Here is an 11682-nt window from a genome sequence, read left to right on the forward strand (position 1 = left end):
TTTGTGTGTGTGTGTGTGTGTGTGTGAAAGGGAAATGACAGAGGCCTCTTTGAGTACTCAGTTGCATCTGTTCTATCCTCTCATAGTTAGAATATTTCAGGGGCACTGCCAACCTCTGTCTACGACCTATCTCCAAAGAAAACTGGAGGATATACCGCAAACATGAACAGGGATTAATACAATTGAACTACCTGAGAGGTAAAAAGATCATGCCGCAATACAGAGTCATTACTGCACTGCAGGATGTGCTTATCTTATAATTCACTGATTTCGATATTTAAATCTAGAACATAATTAAAACCCTGTGGGTATTTTGTTTTTCTACACAACAGTGTGAAGAGGGGAGTCTCCTCAATGTGTGCATCTGACCTGTAGGACGAGGGCCTCCCCTTGTGTTGGCTGTGGAAACTACAAATGAGGAGGAAACCGTTGTTCAACCATTAACTTCTTTATTTCTGAATCCTATTAGATTTAGGTAACATGAACCTTCTTTATATTGCATGTTGTGATTGATAATTATGTTCGGCAAACTGCGAGAAAAGTCTAATAGTACGTCACTGTAACATTTCTGGAAAAATTCAACAAAGAATAGGTGGATGAGGATCTCTGCCTGACAGCGTACTTTTTCATGCATGTCTGTTACACTTTTTCTATAAGAGCACTGTAATACACCTAGCAGTTATGTCTCTTATACCTGTTCAATTGGTATATGGTTTATATTTAAATGTAATTTTGATTCAGCTTTCAACTTATGATTTTATCCTATTTTTAAAGAGGGAGCCAACATTTTGGATTTGGTTTTTCCAACAAGTAATAACTTGTTACCCAAGTCCCTATTAAGAAAGTAACTCAGCTTTCTGTTGATGGCGCTGCTGTATATATTGTCGAATAATTGGCAAACATTACAATTTTGGCCTTCTCTAGCACTAATGGGAAGTCATTTATGTATACAGAAAACAAAAGCGGTAACAAACAACTACCTTGAGGTACTCCAATTTTCCTAATCTTTGACAAACTTCCATTTAAGAAAACAGTTTGCCTTAGATGTTTCATGTAACTTTCTTTACCCCTTAGTGCATTCAAAGTAAAACCATATTGTTCCAGCTTGTGTAACAACAAAGAATGATTAATAACACCAAAAGCAGAACTAAAATCTAATAATACTGCACCCACTAACTTCCTATTGTCTTGTTCACTTTTCCAGTGATCCTTCATTTGCATCAGAGCATTGCATGTAGAAAGGCAAGGTCTGCAATGTAGAAGATGAGTGTCCAGCAGGGCCAGACAGGGACAATAAGTCAAATACACCCAGCTAGGCCACTACCAGTTTTTTTTTGTGCCATTTTGCTGGATTTATTTGTCAATATTTACAGCGTTGCTGCCCATAGTGATAGCCCTATAGTTTAAATCTACTATCCAAAAATAAACATATGGACATGGGTCACTATTTAAAAAAATGAGAAAATCTATTTAGGAATCTATTCATGTGAACATGGGGTGTACCTCAAATCCTCTAGGGCAGGGGTGTCAAACTCAAGGCCCGCGACTTCGTTTTATGTGGCTCCACAAGAGCTTGCAAAGAATATAATATGTTTATTATACAGTTACCTGCCACTTTACAGAAGCACATTGCCCATAAACTACATGTCCCACAATGCATCTCAAATATGCCTTTTTTCTTAGAATTTGCCCTTTTTTTTAATATGACTTTTTCTTTAAAATGTCACTTATTTTCTTTAAAATGTCACTTCTTTTCTTCAAAATGTCACTTCTTTTTTTAGATTGTGAGTTTTTTTCAGAATTTGGCTTTTCTTTTTAAAAAAATGTGTGACATTCTCACTGAAGAGACTTGCAATTATTTGCCCTAGACTTCTGCTTTTCAGACGTAGTTAATTATGAAGTTATTATAACCCTATCCATGAAAATCGAGTTTGACACCCCTGCTCTAGGGGGTCCGGGGGCATGCACCCCCGGTAAGATATTTTTTGTTAAATGTTGGAGTTAAATGCATCAATCTGGTGCATTTTGAGGGGGAAATAAAGAGACTATAGATCTATGGGAACACCTATATGAAACAGAACTGTATACATTTAAATAATCATAACATCATAAGAATATGGCCATAACCAATAACATACCATATCCAATATTTAAAAACATTTGAACTTTTTATTTATTTGTTTTTGGTTCATTTATAGTTGTGAGTGTGTCTGTGCTCCTGAACTAGCCTCTCCTGTCTCCCCCCTCTCCTCCCTGCTCCTCTTTGAGGCAGAAGCAAAGACTAGTTTTAGCTCTCAACAAGTTTTAAAAGTTTATCTTACCTTTTTTCACCTAGTTAACTTTTTTTAAATGTATTATTCATGCATATTTCACTAATCTCACTCCCCCCTCAAATCAAATATGTGTTTACATAAATGGTGACCAAACCGTTTGAGACCCACAGAGATAATTTAGACAAAGTTAACTATCTAAACACTCAGAGAGTCCTTTACCTCAGCTGAGCTGTAGTTATCAGTCTCTCAGTCTGACTGGACAGGACTCTCCTCCACCTTGTTGTTGAAACAGCTCCTTATATCTGTTAGCGCAGCTAGCTAGCACCAGATGCTAACAGCAACAATAGTAACCGGTGCTCTCTCTCTCTAAATACCGAGGTCCAAACATGTTAGGGGGGTTCGGGGGATACCCCCCGAGATTTTTGGGATTTTCATGATCTAGTTAGGTGCTTTTTAAGTCCTGGGGGGGGGTCACACATTGGATAATATATTGATTTCAAACCATGTCAGTGAGCTGACAATGTCAGCATCCATTATTTTGAAAGTGTAATACATAAGAATCAGTTGATTGTTACCATTAATGATCTGACATGCAGAAGAGGCTAAAATGATCACAAAATATTGTCAACATTCACTTTCCATGTCTCTCTCCTTTCCATAACCTGCAGCCTCTCTTCCATCTTCTTTAGTCTCTCTGTCTTCTTCCTGTTCATTACTCTCTCTCTCCTCTACTCTTTCTCTTTGTTCAAATATTTGGTACACGTTTATTTATAAAGCTTTGTTGGGTAAACTCCCGTATTATATCTGCTCTCTGATAACACAGAGAGTTGCAAGCAGCTATTGTCTGAGATCGCATGATGTAGTCTTGTTAGATGTGCCAAGAGCAAGGACTGTTTTAGGTAAGACAGCTTTTATGTGCGCAGCTCCACTTGCTTGGAACAATCTTCAGCAAGAATTGAAACTGAGCAATCTCATTCCTCTGCATGTTTTTAAAGCTAGGCTAAATGAAATGCTCGTTGATACTATGGGCACTTGTAAATGTCTATAACTATGTAAATGTACCTGTAAATATAATGTATGATGTATTTTATTGTTTTATGTTTCATGTGGAACCTCTATGCTGCAGGTCTCCCTTGAAAAAGAGATCTATGATCTCAAGGGACCAATCTGATTAAATAAAGGTTTGAAATTAAATGAATCTCTCCCTCCTTGTTCACTTTTTGCTCCTCCTCACTTGTCGCTCCTGCCAGTGAATTAAAAGCAATTCAGCCATTTAGTTTATTTCACTTGTTTGTTTGCATTTTTTTTTTTTTTTTAAATCTGTTTTGTTTGATTCTCAAAAGAGAACAAAGATGTAAGCAAATTGTGTTTTATACAATTGTATGTTATGACATCATAACTGCAATAGATGTATGTTGTTTTAAAATGATGCCTATTGTAAATGAACACTATTGTTATAGATAAACAGATAGATAAATAGATGGATGGGGGTTATAAGCCCTTACAATTCTTCTGTCTCGACTGTACCTGGCAGTTCCTCTCCTGACCTCTCTCTCTCTCTCTCCTCTTCTCTCCTCTCTCTCTCATCTCTCTCTCTCTCTCTCTCTCTCTCTCTCCTCTCATCTCTCTCTCTCTCTCTCTCGCTCTCCTCTCTCTCTCCTCTCTCTCTTCTCTCTCTCTCTCTCTCACACATGTGTTTAATCTTTAATGTCAGATATGTACTAAGTAAATACATTTGTTCCTGCTCAAGATTAGATTCAACTTTATTGTTATTGCACATATTACAGGTACTGAGACAACGAAATGCAGTTTAGCTTCTAACCAGGTGCAACAAGCAGTGAAGTGAAAAGCAATGTACACAATCTACAGAATAAAATATAGAATGAATTGAATGATGAATAAACAGTGAGGGGTATGAATACACTAGATATCAGCCTGTGAGCAGTATGAACAGTGTGTATGATATGCTAAGATATATAAAGTATGAAAACGGTAAGCAGTGCAAGTATAGTATAAAATATATGGATATTAATTTCATTATGATAAACATTGTGGAACAATGATGAAAATGGGAATGGATGTGGCGACGTAAAACTGACACAAAACACAACAAACTTTTGCCGAGCCAATTGGAGAGTTTCATCAGCAGCACGTGGTAAAACCACCAATGAGCGCTCAGCTCGAGATAAATGCTGAACTTTACCACAGAGCCGAGCAGTGACGGCTGTCAGTACCCAGATATGTTCGGCCCTACCAAATATGTTCGGGTGTATTTCCCGTCGCATCCGTCATCCGTCATATCCGTCATATACTCACCTCCCTCTGCTCCCAGCGCTATGCTGCCACACACCGGCCGTCTGCGGAACGCAGCCGGAGGAACTCGGTACAGCTGTTATGTGTGAACGATCTAGATCCCTCCGCTTCCCACATTAATTACCGCGACCATTTTAACTTTTCATGACAGAAAATGGAAGAGCTTTTTATGCTGAGATAAAGCAGTACGTGCTCAATGGTGGTTTACCACAATCTCACCATCGCCGCTGAAAAGCATGATAAAAGGAAGGCCGTTAATTCGGAGGGCATCCAAAACAATACCTGATCAAAGGTAAGTAACAGAATAAGACCATGGTTAAGTCACGAACATACGTTTTTATTATGAGGTATAAACCCCCTGTACATGTGACATCATCACCATCCCTTTACTTATAGGGATCAATAAAGTATATATCTATCTATCTATTTATCCTAATGGTGTTTTTTGGTGCAAAAGTGATCATACCTCTAATGGTTTATCATATTGCAATTCCAACATTTTTCAGTAAATCGCAAGGACTCCACAGCTTGTTTCTCCTTTTTCTTTTTATACACACCTTTACATTACTGTAGTTGTTACGTCTAAACCACATTTGCCACTGGATTTCTTGAACAGCTTTTAGTCATAATGTCATCTCTACACATGTCTAAATGATTGTTTTTGTTGTTCCTGTTGTGCCAGCTGGAGATTTGTACTACACATACAAGGACAATGAGAGGATGGTTGTGTGCACCAAGGACCAAATTATCAATGTCCTGAAGGAGGTGCCATGATAACCTGGGTTCCGGAGGTCATGCAGGGAGAAGGGCGCACCACGAGAAGGTTTTGGCAACGTACCACTGGTCCACTATGCGGGAGGACGTGAAGAAATGGGTGGGGAGTTTTTGACTGACTGACTGATTATTGATTCTACAGAAATGTGTTGTTATGTGTACAATTGAAACAGAGTGAGACATGTGTGGATCTCATTGGCCCACTTCCCTCCACTGCTAAGGGCAAAAGGTACTATCATGATGGGCTGAAGCATGTGTAACCTCCTTTAAGGGGACCTATCATGCAAAATGCACCTTTGGACGTCTTTTATACATGAATATATGTCCCCGGTGTTCCAGGGAACTCACCAAGTGTCAGAAAACACAACCCTCTCTATTTTCCTCCTTCGCCAAATCTCTAAAAAAGTGGCTGAAACGGATCTGAAAAAAACGGATCCAGATTTCAACACTTTCCTACGTCACAAAGAGACGTGCTCCGCTTATTGGTCAACTCTCCACCTATCAGGGGAATGAGCCACGGCCACGTGCATTGCCGGGATCAATACCAACCATCCGGGAGGTGTTTATGAACTTCTCTCAAGTCCAACACGGATATGCCTCCAAGCTAATGCTAAACCCGGGATCAATACCAACCATCCGGGAGCAGGCCAGTGAGGACACATCCAATTATGAAGCTGTAAGTTTTTATTTAGCGGTGTTTTTCCTGATAAAGCTATCTCTAGCTTGTAGTATGTAGCATGTAGCATGTAGCTTCGCCGTATCAATGTCGCCTCAAACCCAAATAGTAATCGGTTAGGTGTTTATATGTTTTTATAACATTTTATATTGTACGCTCCGCAGTCTTTGTTTGTCTTTTATTTTAATTATCAGGCATTTGCTAACATGTTCAGTCATACTGCCGTAATGGCGATCTGTGTGAAGGCTGTAAAGCCACGCCCTAGCCGATAACACAAGTATTTATTCTCCTATTTATTAGTATTTTGTATCCTCTAAAATCATATTGAGTAAGTTATAATAACAAACGTAATCTTCTGTAGGTAAGTGCCGTTTTTTGCAGCGTTATATGTAAAAGCTTTTGTGATTGTAGTCTGTAAGAACGATCAGATATCATCGATCTGTAAGCTAAGCGCTACGCTAATGAGACATGCCGTTTTTTGCAGCGTTATATGTAAAAGCTTTTGTGTTTAATTGTTTGCGCACATGAATATAAATGGGGGTGTGTGAGGATACAACACTGTGTGTATGTATGCGAGGGGGGACACACACCACGAGTAAAACGGAGCTAAAGCCCCGTTGGTCTGTTGTTGTTGACAAGGCCTTACCTAGCAACAGGCTAATTAGTGGCTATCATCTGTATTGAGTCGAAACACAGCATGCACGTTACGGTTCAAAACTAACTCAGATTGGAAAAGGCTAAGCAAAGAGCTTTGCTAAATAGAGAGTTTTAAGCCCCATCTTTTGGGATTTCAGACTATATTTATCCAAATAGTATTTTCTCATCCTGAATACTAAATTGAGATGATTTTGTTCTAACTATGTTTTCTTCTTTACAGGCCAGCACCTCACATACTTACTAATTAGTGACAATTTGTACATCCTTTGCTATTATTTACATTTTTTATCATGGCGGAAATGAAAGACTGTACCTGGCAGCCCTGCACTACAATGAAAACGCTGAGCGTGCACAAGCCAACATCCACTGGAAACCCTCTGTATAAACTGCAGTTCCCAAAGGCCAGGAAGGGAGAATGCAGAGCAAAACCAGTAAAGACTGACCCCACATTCCGTAAGTGTTTAAAATATTTATATACAACTATTTACAAATATAAAATTAGAAAGAACTTTCAGTTTTTTACATGCATATACTAATCTAAACCACATTTTTTGTTGTGCTTTTTTTTAACATTGCACAGGCTACGTGGCCAACTTGATGGACCTCATCTTCGACCAAGTCTTTGTGGACCCTGCACCATTATGAGCGACCTGACAGGGAGAGGTCATCGCCGGGTATGCTACACGGTTCAATTTGGCTGCTGTCTGAACCCAACATCGACATTTTGCGGATCAGGAAACTCCTGCCTCCTTGAGGACAACGCAGGCCGGAATCACCACTCTGATCCTGCGTCCAAGGAAGCCCCAGCACCAGCTCACAAAGCTTCTGTAGGCTAGATACCTGTGACGCCTGAAATCATTAAAAAATATATTTAGTGTAATTTATACAAAATACAAGTACATTTAATTTTTTTTTATGGGTTCAAAGAACCGTTGATTTTGACAATAAAGTTCCGAGTTGATATCAAATGTGTCGTGATTATTCATGTTTGGATGGGTAAAGAATATTCTGATTTCAAAAGCATAAGGTTGTGTGTGGACTTTTTTTGTCGTACACATGGGTGTGTTATGCCATTGCTGTGTAATAATATATATATATATATATATATATATAGTACATGTACAATGAAAGATTGCATAAAGCCATATACACCAGTATTTATTTCCATGAACAATATTAGCATTCGTTTTACAATTTCAGTCAAAACAAACAAACCACTCACTGCTCTATTTGCCTCAACTGTAGTCCACCATGTTCAGCTCTGTAAATATTCAATGCATTCTGCAGGGAGAACACATTCAGGCACACAGGCTCCAATCCAGGATGGTCCACCATACAGGTTACAGAGTCCTCAAGTTCCTGCATCCGTCTTGACACCTAGTGTGATAAACATATTGAATGACATGTTAAAAATGCATTCTCTAAACAGACAACTTAGTGAAGCTATCAAAAATGTTACCTGTGGTATCTCTATGCAGCACACATTCTCCGGTTCAGAAGGCATCGTGGCGCAATTTGCACATGTACACCTGTAGAAAGAAGTCAATAACTGAGCTTTTAAAAACACATGAAACTACACACACTGCTGACAACTGAGGTGTTGTTGGAGTTATACTTTTTATCACCCTAAGTTATTGAACTTTCCAACGGTTGTTGCCGATGTTGGAAGAAAAGGGCTGTAAACTATTAAAACGCAATGAGGCCATTGTATATATGCTGAAAATATGAATGTCTCCCTTTATAAATATATATATGTATCGCTGTTTTTGCGTTACAAGCTCTAAGTTATAAACTGTACACATAGCATTCTTGCTAATTAGCCAAAATTGAACGGTATAAGTAGCAATCATCGTAACAGAGTAAAATAATAGGAACAACAGCTTGTCAACTTACCATTCAGAAACGTCCTGCTGCAACCGAGATCTTTGCACCTCCACCAAAACCTCCGCTGCTTCAGGGTCAGTCTCTGGATCAAATTGATAATACGCTTGAACACATGCATTGCTCTGAGATGACATGTTTATTCCACACTCGTAATCACAGCAAGCATGTTAACGTGACTCTCACCGGCTCATGCCCCGCTCTTCTGCAGGGGGGCGTGGTCAGCTGCTGCTCAGAATTTTCAAAGACAGGCTTGGAAAAGAGCGAAAATGAGCGAAACGAGGCATGGCTAAAAAATGATCTGTTTGGTATTTTGAAAAATAAAATGTATAAATATACCTTATATAGGTATGGTCATACACTATATCATTTAAATATAGCATGATAGGTCTCCTTAAAGGTTCTAAACGTGAAGAATCTGGTTTAAAAAGAAAGGAAATCATTTACAGTGATTCTGTATGTATTTACAACATTCTGCATTTTATATTGCAGATACATTCTAACAGCGACTGATCTGTTCACGAAGTGGGTGGTAGCAAAAACGCTCTACCACAAAACAGCTGTTGAGGTCTCAAAAAAGATTGTGAATATTCTTCTCGATTTCGGTCTTGTCGAGAAGATCATTACCGACCAAGGACGGGAATTTGTCAATGAGGTACAATAATCTCTCTAATACAGTGTATGTGTTATGTGTAACAATGTAATACGATTTTTCAGGTAATTTGGTAATTGGTGTACACTAAACCATCTGCAGGTCAACCGTGGTGTTTTTGATGCACTGGGTGTAAAACACTGCATCACTTCAGCGTACCATCCCCAGTGCAATGGCCAAGATGAGCGTACAAACCAAAACATAAAAAAGCACTTGCAAAGTACTGTGGAGAGGACCAGAATGACTGGGATTTACATCTGAGGGGCATTGTGGCGAGCATTAACACCTCAAAGCAGGTACAATGTTGTAACAAATGCAGATGGAAACAATACTCAACAGAGATACTAAAAGGAATTTTTATGCTTTCAGAGGGTCAACCAAGTGCACGCCCCTATTTTGCCCAGTTTGGGAGGCACCCTCGCGTCCCGGGTGTTATAAATGCTACAGTCAATGACAGGGATGATACCTCTGTTTTGGTGCCTGCTGATGAGGCAGAACAGCAGCTTGAGGCAAAGGCTGCAACCATTGCAGATTTGCACTCGAAGGTGAGAATAAAATGGCAATATTTTAAAACATAATAACTCCTAAAAAATGCAAGCGTATGTTAAGGACTGTAAATGATAACTGTTACATATCTTTCTCAGATTTACCAGAACATCCAAATAGCACAACAGAGACAGAAAATCTCTTTGAAAAAACGCAAGGGAAAGAATGTGAAATCTTTCCTGATTAACGTTGGAGATGAGGTCCTAAGAGCGAATAAGAGGAAGGAGGGCCGAAAAGGTGGAAAACTGGAGTGCAACTGGTTTGGCCCTTATGTGGTTTCCTCAATCACCAACAAGGGTGTGGCAACCCTGCTGAGCTCCTGTTGAGCTCAACAGGGGCTCAGCTGAGACAGAGTGTGAATGTGTCTCAGCTGAAGCCCTTTATCAGGCCTATGTTGAGAGGTATTTTGATTATCAATACAAGGACACATTTTAGGTATACTTCATGTGTGGTACTTCAATAATACTGTTATTTTGTGTCTATCTAATAACAGCTGAACCGAAGTTGGATTCGGAGGGGTCAGTTGCTGACCACCAGTATGCCCTCTCTGGTGCGAAATACGCAAAGGATATACATCCGATTCAAGACAAGCTGGTAGATATATGTTTACTTCATGCACAGTGATGGAGGTGCATTGTTTTGATTTTAATTTTCTATGTTTTCTATTGGCTTGAAGTATGTTTTGCAATCTGTTATTTGCAGCTCAGCTATGTGCTAGACCACAATAGGCCTGGAGCAGAGGTCATTGTGAAGGAGGGTGATGTGTGCCTGACCAGAGAGGACTTTTGGAGCCTGGGTCTTCCTCAGTGCATGGAGTCAAATGTAGGTATACTTGAGCTTTCCTCCCAACTTCATCTTGTCTCAAATAAATGGCACAGGTAACTTACTGTTGTTACTGTTTCAGATTGGAAACACGTGCCTGAAGATGGTACAAGAAGCCACCCAAAGACATGTACGGTTTTCAACAGACATCATTGGCCTGCTTTTTTCTTTTGAATAACACATATTTTCTAAATAGCTGTTTAGTGGTGAAACTCCAATCTCGTGAAGTGTGGTTGTCTCTTGTTGTTGAACATACTTCTATGAAGATTTCATTTTTTTTTGAAAAACTATCAATATAGGGCAAAGATATATACATCGTGGATATGTATGTGGTTCCTACCTGGAAGTCCAAAACAGCTGACGTGTTTGCTTTGCGTGTTTAAAAATACTAGGCTGACCAATTGGCCACCAAGGACATGGTTTTCATCCCTGCTGGAGTCGGCAGCAAGAAGAAGGCAGATCACTATTTGCTTGCGTGAGTCTGTTCCAAATGATCTCACCAGCATGTACAAAATGAACATAAGTTGTGCTGTGTGGTTTTCTTCTGGTGTTTGATTATGTCTAATTTCAGTATTTTGTCAATGGTTGACAGGTGATCAAGCCAGCAAAGAGAGAGTATATTGCTCGACCCTCTTAAGCCAGATGGCTTGGGGACAATTCCTACAAGGACATATTTAGGTTTTGTAACATGATTACCCCCTCACCGTTCTGTGGCTTGTATGGGAGTTCTAAATAGTTATAGTATTCTAAACTGCAGTAACCATCTTGTAGGACCAGGGGTCTGAATCTGATCAAATTCATTTATAATATATCTCCATTTCCACAAAGTCGGAGTGTCCTTAGTGGAACCAAAAGAAAAAAGAGTCTGCAACAGGATGCTTATGAATTATAATATTCATTTTGTTAGAAGCCTTGTCAAAGGTGTTGTTTTCAAGTTCAGCTTTGTTCAGCGGCTGGTAAACGTATTTTTGTTTGTTTTTATTTTAGCCCCGTTCAGTGGCTTTCATAACTTTCCTCTTTTAAGGCATGCAATAGTTCAATGTAAGGAAATCCAAAAACATGAATTATATTGTGTATAGCGTTCCTTC

At 39.3% G+C, this 11682-nt stretch overlaps 1 long non-coding RNA gene across 1 annotated transcript; it reads left to right on the top strand.

Annotated features, from left to right (window-relative positions):
- The first annotated feature begins 5399 nt into the window (after positions 1-5399).
- On the top strand, positions 5400-9392 carry LOC117548365. The gene is made up of 3 exons (XR_004569326.1): positions 5400-5460; positions 9067-9229; positions 9329-9392. It is a non-coding gene; the product is annotated as an uncharacterized LOC117548365 (long non-coding RNA).
- The last annotated feature ends 2290 nt before the right edge of the window (positions 9393-11682 follow it).

This window comes from Gymnodraco acuticeps, unplaced genomic scaffold, assembly GCF_902827175.1.
Source record: "Gymnodraco acuticeps unplaced genomic scaffold, fGymAcu1.1, whole genome shotgun sequence".
Taxonomy (NCBI): Eukaryota; Metazoa; Chordata; class Actinopteri; order Perciformes; family Bathydraconidae; genus Gymnodraco; species Gymnodraco acuticeps.